Below are 13062 nucleotides of genomic sequence, written 5' to 3' on the forward strand. Positions count from 1 at the left end.
GAGAATGATGTGATGGACAAGACCCATCCGTTAGCTTAGCATTAATCATTGTTTAGTTTTATTGCTATTGCTTTCTTCATGACTTATACATGTTCCTCTGACTATGAGATTATGCAACTCCCGAATACCGGAGGAACACTTAGTGTGCTATCAAATGTCACAACGTAACTGGGTGATTATAAAGATTCTCTACAGGTGTCTCCAATGATGTTTGTTAAGTTAGCATAGATCGAGATTAGGATTTGTCACTCCGAGTATCGAAGAGGTATCTCTGGGCCCTCTCGGTAATGCACATCACTATAAGCCTTGCCAGCAATGTAACTAATGAGTTAGTTGCGGGATGATGTTTTACGGAACGAGTAAAGAGACTTGCCGGTAACGAGATTGAACTAGGTATGAGGATACCGACGATCGAATCTCGGGCAAGTAACATACCGATGACAAAGGGAACAACGTATGTTGTTATGCGGTTTGACCGATAAAGATCTTCATAGAATATGTAGGAGCCAATATGAGAATCCAGGTTCCGCTATTGGTTATTGACTGGGGATGTGTCTCGATCATGTCTACATAGTTCTCGAACCCATAGGGTCCGCACGCTTAACGTTCGATGATGATTTGTATTATGAGTTATGTGATTTGATGACCAAAGTTTGTTCAGAGTCCCGGATGAGATCACAGACATGATGAGGAGTCTCTAAATGGTCGAGAGGTAAAGATTCATATATTGGAAGGTTATATTCGGACACCGGAATGGTTTCGGGAAGTATCGGATAAGTTTCGGAGTACCGGGAGGTTACCGGAACCCCCCGGGGAAGTAATGGGCCTTATTGGGCTTTAGTGGAAAGGAGAGAAGGGCCACAAGAGGAGGCAGCGCGCCTCCCCATGGACTGGTCCGAATTGGACTAGGAGGGGGCGTCGCCCCCCCCTCTTTCCTACTCGCATCTTCCTCCTTCCCTCTCTCCCCCTTGTTGGAATAGGAAAAGGGGGGGGGCGAATCCTACTTGGACCGGGAGTCCAGGTAGGACTCCCATCCTTTGCGCGCCCCCCTTGGGCCGGCCTCCTCTCCTCCCCCCTTTATATACATGGGAGGGGGGCACCCCAAAGTCACACCAAGTCTTCTCTTAGCCGTGTGCGGTGCCCCCCTCCACAGTTACACACCTCGGTCATATCGTCGTAGTGCTTAGGCGAAGCCCTGCGCCGGTAACTTCATCATCACCGTCACCACGCCGTCGTGCTGACAGAACTCTCCCTCGTCCTCAACTGGATCAAGAGCTCGAGGGACGTCATCGTGCTGAACGTATGCTGAACACGGAGGTGTCGTACGTTCGGTACTTGGATCGGTTGGATCGCGAAGACGTTCGACTACATCAACCGTGTTACTAAATGCTTCCGCTTTCGGTCTACGAGGGTACGTGGACACACTCTCCCCGCTCGTTGCTACGCTTCTCCTAGATAGATCTTGCGTGATCGTAGGATTTTTTTTGAAATACTACGTTTCCCAACATGAGGCACGTATGGTATTCGAACATTCTATCCACCATCTGGTCTGAAGGTCAGTGACGAAGGAAGCAGAAGGGTGAGATTATCAAGGATGGCCAAGGAGTACTAACCAACATAGACAGTCATTATCGCGTCCAGTTTTGTTCCCTTGGTGGAGTCGTTTGCAAAGGTTTTGCAACGTTTAGTGTACTTTTTTCCAATGAGAAAACATGTAAGGCACTCGACGAAGGGTATGATTGGACGATGATCAAAACCAACCATATCAACCTTTTGGTCATAGCCAAATTTTTGAATCTTGTTTGGATGGTTACCAATATTTTGGCATGCCCATGCATTTTAGCTAACTCTAATCCACTTTTCTTCCAGCATTGGCCAAAATGTAGACAGCCAAAGAGTATGTTTGGATTGTGGCCGAGTGTACCCTACCAAAATTCATGCTAAAAAAGTTGATCTTTGTTTGGATAATTCCCAACTTTTGGCATGTCAATGCACTCTAGCCAACTCTAGTTCATTTTTCTTGCTAATGTTGGTCAAATGACAGTGAATAGCGTAAAACTGCCACTTTTCGGGTTAGGATTCCAAAAAACTATTAGATTTTTTTGTCACTAACACCTACCAAAACTGTGGTCGGCTGTTTCAGAAAACCCAAATGTCTGAGTGCTTTACAATTGATCGCGACTATGACAGTTGGGGCCCACACATAAGAAAACCCTTTGTTTGACCGTTCTTTTGACCGTTACTAGACAAGTGGGGCCCACATGCCAGTCTCTCTTCCATAGTTTTTTTATAGAATAACCCCTACAACTATTTTTAAAAGAAAACAGGTCCCTGAAAACAATTTTAAAAAGCAGTCAGGTCCTGGAATCATTTTCTCAAAGCAATCGGGTCCCTCAATCATTTCAAAAAGCAATCCGGCCGGTAAATCCCGGACAGCCATCCGCAATGCCTCCTTCCGGGGCCATGGAGTCATCGCCTGGAGTCCACACCTGGGGTCGCCGCCGCCTGCTGTGGGGCTCCGGCTCGGGTCGCCAATGTGCGCCATGTGGCCTCCATTGGTCGCCGCCCGCCATGGGGAGCCGCCTCGCCAAGCACAGAACGAGGCGGCCACCGGCCCGGCGGTGTCGTGTAGCTAGATTGGTAGTGAGAGTGTGAGGTGGGGTGAAGGAGCGACTGGGGTTGAGCACCGGTGATCATCGTCGGCGGGCGGCGGGGGAGCTCTTCTTCCCCCTCGATCTGTTCTTCCCATCCGTCCTGTGGGTGGCTCTGTTTAAAAAAACAGGCGGTGGGATTATTTGAACAACTCCATGGTTGACATGTGGGCCCCACATGCAAGTTAACGGACAAACAAACAACTTGTTTAGGGGTGGGCTCGACCTGTTTTAAACCGGATCAATCCAAATCGCCTGGCCATTTAGGTTTTTGGAAACAACAAACCAAAGAACCGGTAGGTACGAAGGACAAACAAATTTCGGTTAGTTTTTTGAAACCCTAGCCTGAAAAGTGGTAGTTTTATATGCTATTCACTCATCAAACCACGGGCAACCAAAAGCAGAAAAGCTCAACCAAAATTTTGCCTTACCAATGCTTTGGTGGGGGCAAACCTCGGGCATAAACCAAACATACCCAAAACCTTGACCAAATTCGCACAACAAACCAAATTTTGGTAGGACTCGCTTATGTACAAACCAAACACGAGCCTTGCTTCGGTACACCCCCCTTCGCTTAACGTATAAGGGCATTTTTGGCATACGGTGCTTAACGTATCCTGCGCCGTATGCGGCGTGCCCATACAGGTAGAGCCGAGCGCACGGCTCAAGCCGATACGGCCGGCTCGCATGTACCCTCTCCCGTCGCGTGAAAAAAAGACCCACGACCTAGCGTTGATCACGTGGCTCATTCCCACGTCGCCCCATCCGGCCGATCGCCGCCCTTCCCCGCTGACGGCCGCCTTTCCCCGCCGATCTAGCCGCGATCACGCTGCCAATTCCAATGTCACCCCGTCCGGCCGAACGCCGCCTTTCCCCGCCGATCGTCGACCATTCTCCCTGTCTTCACCCGGGATCTGGCCGCCGTGGATGTTGTTGGAGTCGCCGCCGTATGCGATTTGGCCTCCGTGCAGGTCGTCGCGGTGACGTGGCCTACGCGGACGCCGTCGCCGTTCGCAACGGCGTGATCAACCTCTCCGGGAACGTCCTCGCCATCCGCAGCTAGGCCAGCGTCTAGGTTTGCCATCTAAGCCGTCTAGTTTGTGAAAAAAAATTGTAGCGGCAAATAATGATGTGTAGAGCAGTGTTATCTGTAATCACTTGTTTGTTATGAACTATTCATTCGGCATGACTGTTGTACATTTAATTTGATTTCAAATTGATAGATCAATTTTTATTTTAAATGTTGCAGTGTTGGTAGTGAGGTCACTCAATGGATAAAGAAACTGGATTTACGGATGCATTCTTGGAGACGAGTGAGTGGTATGGTAGCGATAGTGTTGATCGTACGAATGGTAATGAAAGTAAAAATGATGATGATAGCAGCGATAATGAATCCTGGTCGTCGTACGATAATTTACCTGAGGAGGATTTTCAAAAGAAGGAGGAGGGTGCTTGTAGTGAAAACGTAAGTGAGTGTACGTTCATTTCGTCGGACGAAGAACCATATGGGTACTTACATGTGCATATGATTTTTTTATGTGCAGGAGGATGTTGACATGCAAAACGAGGAAAATCATGGTGTTGAATCTTACGCGGATAACATAAGTCAGGTTCGGTCCAAACTTTTAGATATCATACAATAATAAAAACTTGTTAATGACAACTTACACTTGCTTATGTGTAATATTGTAGGCTAACTTCGATGGTTGGAGTGGTGATGATGGCTATGAGCATGAGGATGTAGCTAATATGGACATTGAGGAGGCTGAAATCCAGCAACGTACGCTGGAGACACAGTTGAAGTTTATGGGTATGACCTTTGCCTCACAATGGGCGGCTTACACGTTCTACAATAACTACGCCAAAGACCGTGGATTCAGTATCAGAAAAGATAAGGTGAAACGAGGAAAAGGTCTTTCAACCACTATTCGATATAGGCGGTACATTTGCTCGAGGGCAGGAAAACGACTGAGTAAATTTTTAAACCCGGAGGGCCGTACCCGCAGGCTAAGACCTGAGACTCGTTGTGAGTGTGGCGCACATTTAGTTGTGAAGTTGGACAAAGGACGTGGAGTTTGGTTCGTGGCAGTTTTTATGGATGATCACAACCATTTGTTGGCTAGAGCAGATGAGGTGGTATTTCTGCGGTCACATAGAGTGACGGGAGATCACCAGATAGCTGAGATCTTGGCGATGGAAGGAGCTGGGATCAGAAAGCATATCATCGTCGACAACTTCATTAGCAGGTATGGTTCGTACGATAAGTGTGGGTTTCTGAGACGAGACGTCTACAACCTATGTTGCCGTGAAAAAATGAAGTTGATTGCGAAGGGTGATGCTAACACGGCAATCGGGATCGCGAGGAGCAGAAAGGAGAAGGATCCAGACTTCTTCTTTGAGTACGTGCTCGATAAGGAGGGTCGTTTAAAGAGCATGTTCTGGTGCGATGCCCAGTCACGGCAGGACTATCAGTTGTATGGAGATGTGACTGTGTTTGACAACACGTATAAGATGAACAGATATGGTATGCCGTTCATCCCCTTTGTTGGTGTAAATAATCACCGTTGCACCACAGTGTTTGGTTGTGCCATTGTGTCTGACGAGACAGAAGCGACGTACGTGTGGCTGCTCGAGACATTCCTGAAGGCCAATTGTCAGAAGAAGCCAAGGTCAATCATCACAGATGGAGACGCTGCAATGATACGAGCTATTCGGTTGGTTTTGGTTTATGTGTTGCACCGTCTCTGCTCATGGCACGTGAAAAAAAAATATGCAGAAGCACCTTAATTACAAATCACTAAATGAGTTCAGGGCACTCTTGTACTACTTCACCTCTCCGGCCAACTTTGAGGCGAGATGGCACGCTTTTGTCCTTAAATGGAAGACTGATAAAACAGAAGAGTGGCTGCGTAGGATGTACAGGAAGAGGAGTCTGTGGGCAGCATCATATCTGTCAGATGGTTTTTTTCTGGGTATGCGCAGTAATCAGAGGAGTGAAAGTCTCAACTCTTGTCTTCACCTTCACCTGGACGGCGGTATGACTATTGTTGATGTAGTTGTGCATTATGAGAATTGCATAGTTCGACTAGGTGAGAACGAGGCGCATGATGACTATGTTTCTAATCAGTCATTGCCACCATCAGTCACAGAATATAAGGACATTGAGGAGCATGCTGCCAAAGTATTCACTCATGCCAAGTTTTATATTCTTCAACAAGATCTGAAGAAGATGGGAGAGCTTGAGATTTTGAGACGCTAGTGGGAGTTGACTGTCACACCTTCATCGTGACATGGAGAAATAACCGCAAATTTCAGTTCAGCGTGAATTATCGAGCTGAAAACTCTGAGAATACTATAGACTGCAGTTGTGGACGAATGCTTCGGAAAGGGTTGCCTTGCAAACACATTATGTATGTGTTGATTCATCTAAAATACCTAAAATACCTAAGTTTTGCATCCTTAAGAAGATGTCGAAAGTTGCGAGAGGTGGGTTGCCTGCACAGCGGAAGAGTGACATGTTTGGCTGGAGTTGGACAGGGGCAGAGCAGCGTGCTCGCTATAGTCAACTCAGTATAACAGGAGCAGAAGCTTTCCATGTTGCATCAAATGATCCATTCGTCTTTGATGAGTTGATGCAGTGTCTGCAGAATATAATAGCTAAAAAAAGGTCCCTGATGATGATGTTGTTGGTAGTAGAAGGAATGTGCATGAGGAGCCACGTGAGCCGGAACAACATGTTGATGTCATAGGTGATCCCGTAAAAGTTTCCACGAAGGGCGCCCCTAAACAGAGCAAGACAGGGCAGGCAAAGAAAGATCCAAATGTTACAAAAAATGGAAGACCAAAATCATTTTCTGAGAGAAAACGCGGTCCTCTTTGTGGCATATGTCGCGAGGAGGGCCATAGACGGCAAACGTGCCCCCAGAATGAAAAGTAAGTTCTATACATTTTAATTATTTTTTGTTTCTCTCTTTACAATGTTCTGATGAGTTGTTTTCAATTTGTTATGTAGGAACCGGGCATAAAGACGAAGCATTAATAATCAATGGAAGGCACTGGGACAGAGTTCTATTAGCACGTCGTTGTGTTACTACACGTACTATATTTGCAGACAACTTTTTTACGTTTTATTGTCGCTTTCGTGTGAGACTAAACATTTAAATGCGTGTCCAACTATCATTGGTACTATTTTGTGAGACGGAATGTTATAAGTGTGGGCAACTAGTATTATTTGCGGCTGTGATGTTATACGTACTGTTGTTGTTTGTATTCGCGGCGGTAATTTTTTTTATAAAAAAGTACCCCCGCCGTCCTGAGTTGGCGCCAACAAGGCACAATGGCGCGATGTGGACAAAACATGCACATGATCCCACAACGATTCTGGTGGCAGCAGTGGCGCTAGATCCGATGATGATCCACCTGGCAGCATGATTGGCGCGCCATCCCGTGCGGTGGCCGACAGCCGAGGCAGTGGCGGGCCCGCGCAGTCCAGCTAGTGCGGTCTGGCACGATTCCCCGTGCGCCACGCGCGTGTCTGGTGGCCCAGCCGCCGACTGAGCGACAGCCGCAGGCCCGGTGGCAGACGTCTCGTCCCGCCCGACCGAGCGGGCACCTGCCGAGGATGCCACTTGGCGCGCTTGGGCAGGCCCAATGACGGTGCGCGGCGGCGCGTGTGGGCCGGCCCATTGATTGTGCCGGTAGTGCGGGGGCAGGGCCGACGGGGGTCAGGACTAAAGTTTAGTCCCACCTCGCCCGCCGAACGACGCCGCGACCAGCTTATATACCTGCCTCCCGCCACCCAGTGAACTCAATTGATACTCGCCTCGTCCCGCCACTGCCCCGTTGTTACCGCCCTGCAGGCCGTAGCTGGGCCGAAAGGCCGGCCCTCTTGCCGCCCGGCTTGATCGGGCCAGACCGATTACGTCCAGTTGCGGCCCGTAAGGACTGTTGGGCCTTTTTTAAATATGTTTTTTTCACATAGATTTATTTTTTTATATGTTAAACAATCGAGAAAAGTCATGACAGCAGTAACACATTCATACAAATATATCATATTTCACACATAACAATTAAAATGCCATGTCTCATAACCTTTAACAAAGTAGCATAACGAATAAACTAAAAATGCCATGTCTCATATCCTTTAACAAAGTAGCATAAGAATAAACTAAAAGTGCCATGTCTCATATCCTTTAACAAAGTAGCGTAACAAATAAACTGAAAGTGCCATGTCGCATTACAATCGAACAAAGTGATAAGTACCCAACAACGGGAGGGAAACCTTCTACGGGACTAAAACCCTACCGATGCTAATACCTATTCCTTCTCCATGATTTTAACAATTTTCGTCTTGACCTTTTCTAATGTGTTCACCTCCGAAAAAATAATTTCCGCGACAATACGTGGCCTTGACGCATTAATCTCTTCCTGGTCAAATTCATATGTCCAGCGATCTCCGTCCCAGTGTTTTATGCACCACATCACAAAAAGTCCACAAGACACTCTGCAATAAAACACATGCGATCAGCTTAGGATGTACCATGCACTTGCTTGTACTAGTTGTATGCAGTATGAACTTACGCATCTTTTTGTCTCTGCATTTCGTACTCATTTATTGGCCACGATATGACATCTGGATATTTTTTTGCTTGAAGAGTTGAGTTGACCTCCATAATATCCTTAGAAATTTCAGCTCTCTGAAACAAATTAACGAAACCAGAATATATATTTGTTTCAATATAAACCAGAATAATGTATGTCGCAATATATACTAGAATAATGTATAAACAAAATTACAGCGTACCAGTGTGGCAATCATATTGCAAATTCTTCGGCTAATTGCGCCATTAGAATTTGAGTCAAGAACTTGAAACTCCTCCTTGACGGTGTGCATCACTATGGTTATCCAATGATTCTCGTTAACGTGCATAGGAAAATACGCCTACATAACAACCAAATGATGCTAGTGCAATTAAAAACTATTGACTAAGAAAAACTAATAAATATGAAAGCAATACCTTGTCCCGTGCGAAATACTCATCCATTACTCTCTGAGGACTTTTGTTTTCTTTGTAAGCTTCTCTGAGTTTATATTATTTACTGACTTGGTCTTTCCCCTTGCCCTATTCAACATAAATTTCGGGAACCACGTTGTTGATATGTGATGATCAGCAAAATCACGGTGTTGTAGGTGTTTACAATATGCATTGATGATCTGCATACATTAGTATAAAATTTATATCAACTTCAGAAGTACAAATGAGGGTTCTATTAAAAACAAATAATACTTACAACGCCATTCAACCATTTAAACGTGAGGACATCATGAAGCATAGCTGGCGTGCATATGTCCCCATCTAGCGGCGGCACATTAACCACGGTTCGGTGTGCATGCTTATTTGACGATGCAAGAGTCTCCACAAAAACTTTGGCTGCCTCTATGTGATCCGGAGTCATATTAAGAGAACTTGCTAGAATTGAATGTGGTGACGATGCAAACAGATCTAAAGCAATGCAGTTACGGTCAGTTAAATAATAAAAGAAATTAGATAACGCGTGAATGAATAATAAAGTAGTATTTCACTTACTTTTTTAACACGTTTCTTGCGCGTAATGAGAAGGTCGTAGGGGGATTGACAATACTTCGACGGATTTCGTTTGCGTTTACCTTCATTGTCCTGACTGCTATCACCATTAGCTGTTGCTCTTTGCCGGGAAACTCTCAAACGTTTCTTCGGACTTTGTTGGTGACAAACCACCCATAGACTCACCAGAAATATCAGCATTCTGCGGGGTTCGGGACATAGACGGAAAGTCTTTTGTCCGTACAGTTGATGCCGAAGATGGAGAGTTTCCATTATCGTCTATAATGAAAGGATCAGTAGCTTCACCTTTACCCGGTGTCGTCGCCGGAGCACCCGTGTCATCAATGGGCACGGAGGTATCATTCATACCCGTGAAAGATGTTCCTATCTTTACGTCCGTAGGTGAATCAACATCTGGCCAATATTTTGATGACTTGTACTTGCCATTCTGCATCCCAACTCCTTCACCTACATCATCAAATTCGTCAACGTTGTCCCTCTTATTGGGTTTGTACATCACACCTTCCGTGTTCAACCTTTCCATTACCATCTACAAACACAAATGAAACACAATTAGTAGTTGAATAATTGAAGCACATTCATTACAACTTCTAAATTACCCGTGTACATCTTTCGGGAATATTGAGAACCTCCTTCTGAAGCAGCTTTATGTATATGATCGCACAGTCCATACTATAATTCGTGTTCGATGAAACCGCCGACGTGCTTGGTTTTCTACTCCTGCCACCACTTTTCCGTTTAGTTCTCTTCGTTTCTTCCTCTGGGGACAGTCCCTTCACGTGCAACCTTAGCACGTCTGTACTCTTCGCTAATGCAGTTTTCAATCTGTACAACAAACAATAAAATGAATTAAATAACGAATATACTTAATTACTATGTGGAACAAATAAGGACTATACTTATTGACTTACATTGTCGGTACCCCACCCGTGTATGTTGTCATAGTCGCCTCGCTTTTTCCCTTCCGTTTCTGGCCAGTTAAGCATTAGTGGGTATTCACGATATAAGGGATCAAATGCATCCAGACCAATTGGCTCAAGTTTTTCCCAATATATATACTGTATGATAGTAAACACAATTAGTTAGACACATACATCACATACAAAATATATGTACATACAACTATTACGAAATGACTTGTACCTGAAGAAGAGCCAAGTTCCCGATAGGCCAATGGAATTTTTCAAGATCTTCGACTGTTTTTTTAATAGCATCCATGCACACCCCCAACGTGAAATCGTTCCAATTGTATGACTTGGTAGCGTTGACGTCCTCCACCATTTTGTAATAACGATAAGGAACAAACTTGGTGGATTGTGGTGCTAAGACTGTACCCATAAGAACCAGTACGACCCTTCTCACAAAACCATCATCATATGACTGACTATCAACCATATTTTTTATCAAGTCATCGATCAGGATTAGGCCTGTTCTTTTGTCTAGAAACCGATTCGGAACAATTTTTTTGGCATCTAGTTGTACTGTTGCTATCATGCTAATCACATCATCACCCTCGTTACGTAGCCCGAATATGTCATAAACATCTTCATTAAGCACAGTGATGCCGTCAGTATTTGGCCGAATAATAAATCGCTTACTACTAGTATCATACGTTGTAATCATAAATTCCAATAAGTTTTTCCTCATTTTCACCGAAGGAATTCTCAACAAACTGTCCAAATTTGTGCCACGTAGCCTCATACGTTGTCTGGGTGTGAATTTACCCACCAATTCGCACCACTTCTCAACCGAGCAGTACACATCTCCGTGTTCTTGCATTCTAAATAAGATGAACGTTATTTAGCTACTTATGAGATTTAAAAAACATTACATGTAGTTTAATACCATACCTTCCGGCGACGCGAGGTGCACCGGCAGCCCCCATTGGCTATCCCCACCCGGTCTGGGTTAGTCGTGGCAGCCGCGCGCCCTCTGCCCACACCACCGCGCTGGCCGACGGCTCGCCCTAGGGTTCCGGGCGCGGGAGACTTTGCCGAGACGGCCCGGCCAGGCCGAGATCCAAGTCGCGCGTGTAGATGTCAGAGTGTATGGCCGTCGTGAGGGCGGCAGGGAAGGGAGTACAGACGGCCACGGCGGTGCGACCGTGGGATCGGGGTGAGGTCGTGCGTGGAGGCGGTGGGGTTAGGCGGTCGTGGGGCGAGGTAATGGCGGCGTAGTTTCCATGCCCATGCACGCACGTACGGCGTCATGGACATGGTCACGCCATAGTGGGCCCGTTGGCCCGTCCCGTAAAACTTCCGCCGACTGGCCCATGATGCATTTATTGAAAACAAATAAATGCATTGTACTTTATCATCTCTAGTTTAATACCACATCGCTAAGCCGGCGCGCCGTTGACTCCTTTATATAATTTTCTTTTTTGACATGAACAAACATCTGTGTTTGTGGGACTCTACTTGGAGGATATGCAGGATCGATGTGAGACTTCACCTGCTCAGAGCTTGTGAAGGTTCACAAGGATCATGCATATTCTTCAAAAACAGAGCCATTATCTCCGATATTTTTTTAGCGACAGAAAATATTAATGCATTTTTCTAACTCAACCATTCAAATTTCGAGACCGTTAAACACACCGAAAACACTGACCGGGCGTGACGCAACATGCGTTTGGTGCCCGAATTCGTTCTAATCTTGCGTGGGGTCCTACGAGGGGCATGCCCACTGCCTGCCAAAATTGGGTGGCATTCCATGCATGCCACCTCGTACCACCTATGCAACTGACACTGATCGGATATGAAGGAGGTCAGCTCCGTAGTGCGTTTTATTTTTTGCCTCAGCCGGTGAAACCAAACTTTTTGCACACGCCCGCCTCACCAGGGCCATCACGCATGCAAGTTTTCATAATTTTTCGAGACCGCACGAATTTCTTATGGTTTTCTCCGTCAAACGCACCGAAAACACTGGCCGGGCGTGACGCAACATGCGTTTGGTGCCCGAATTCGTTCTAATCTTGCGTGGGTTCCTATGAGGGGCATGCCCACTGGCTGCCAAAATTGGGTGGCATTCCATGCATGCCACCTCGTACCACCTATGCAACCGACACTTGTCGGATATGAAGGAGGTCAGCTCCATAGTGCGTTTTCTTTTCTGACACAGCCGGTGGACCCCAAACTTTTTGCACACGCCCGCATCACTAGGGCCATCACGCGTGCAAGTTTTCATAATTTTTCGAGACCGTACGAATTTCTTACGGTTTTCTTCGTCAAACGCACCGAAAACACTGACTGGGCGTGACGCAACGTGCGTTTGGTGCCCAAATTCGCTCTAATCTTGCGTGGGGTCCTACGAGGGGCATGCCCACTGCCTGCCAAAATTGGGTGGCATTCCATGCATGCCACCTCGTACCACCTATGCAACCGGCACTGATCGGATATGAAGGAGGTCAGCTCCGTAGTGCGTTTTCTTTTCTGACTCAGCCGGTGGACCCCAAACTTTTTGCACACGCCCGCATCAACAGGGCCATCACGTGTGCAAGTTTTCATAATTTTACGAGACCGTACGAATTTCTTATGGTTTTCTCCGTCCAACGCACCGAAAACACTGACCGGGCGTGACGCAACGTGCGTTTGGTGCCCGAATTCGTTCTAATCTTTTGTGGGATCCTACGAGGGGCATGCCCACCGCCTGGCAAAATTGGGTGCCATTCCATGCATGCCACCTCGTACCACCTATGCAACCGGCACTGATCGGATATGAAGGAGGTCAACTCCGTAGTGCGTTTTCTTTTCCGACTCAGCCGGTGGACCCCAAACTTTTTGCACACGCCCGCATCACCACGGCCATCA

The sequence above is a fragment of the Aegilops tauschii genome, chromosome 6, assembly GCF_002575655.3.
Source record: "Aegilops tauschii subsp. strangulata cultivar AL8/78 chromosome 6, Aet v6.0, whole genome shotgun sequence".
Classification (NCBI taxonomy): Eukaryota; Viridiplantae; Streptophyta; class Magnoliopsida; order Poales; family Poaceae; genus Aegilops; species Aegilops tauschii.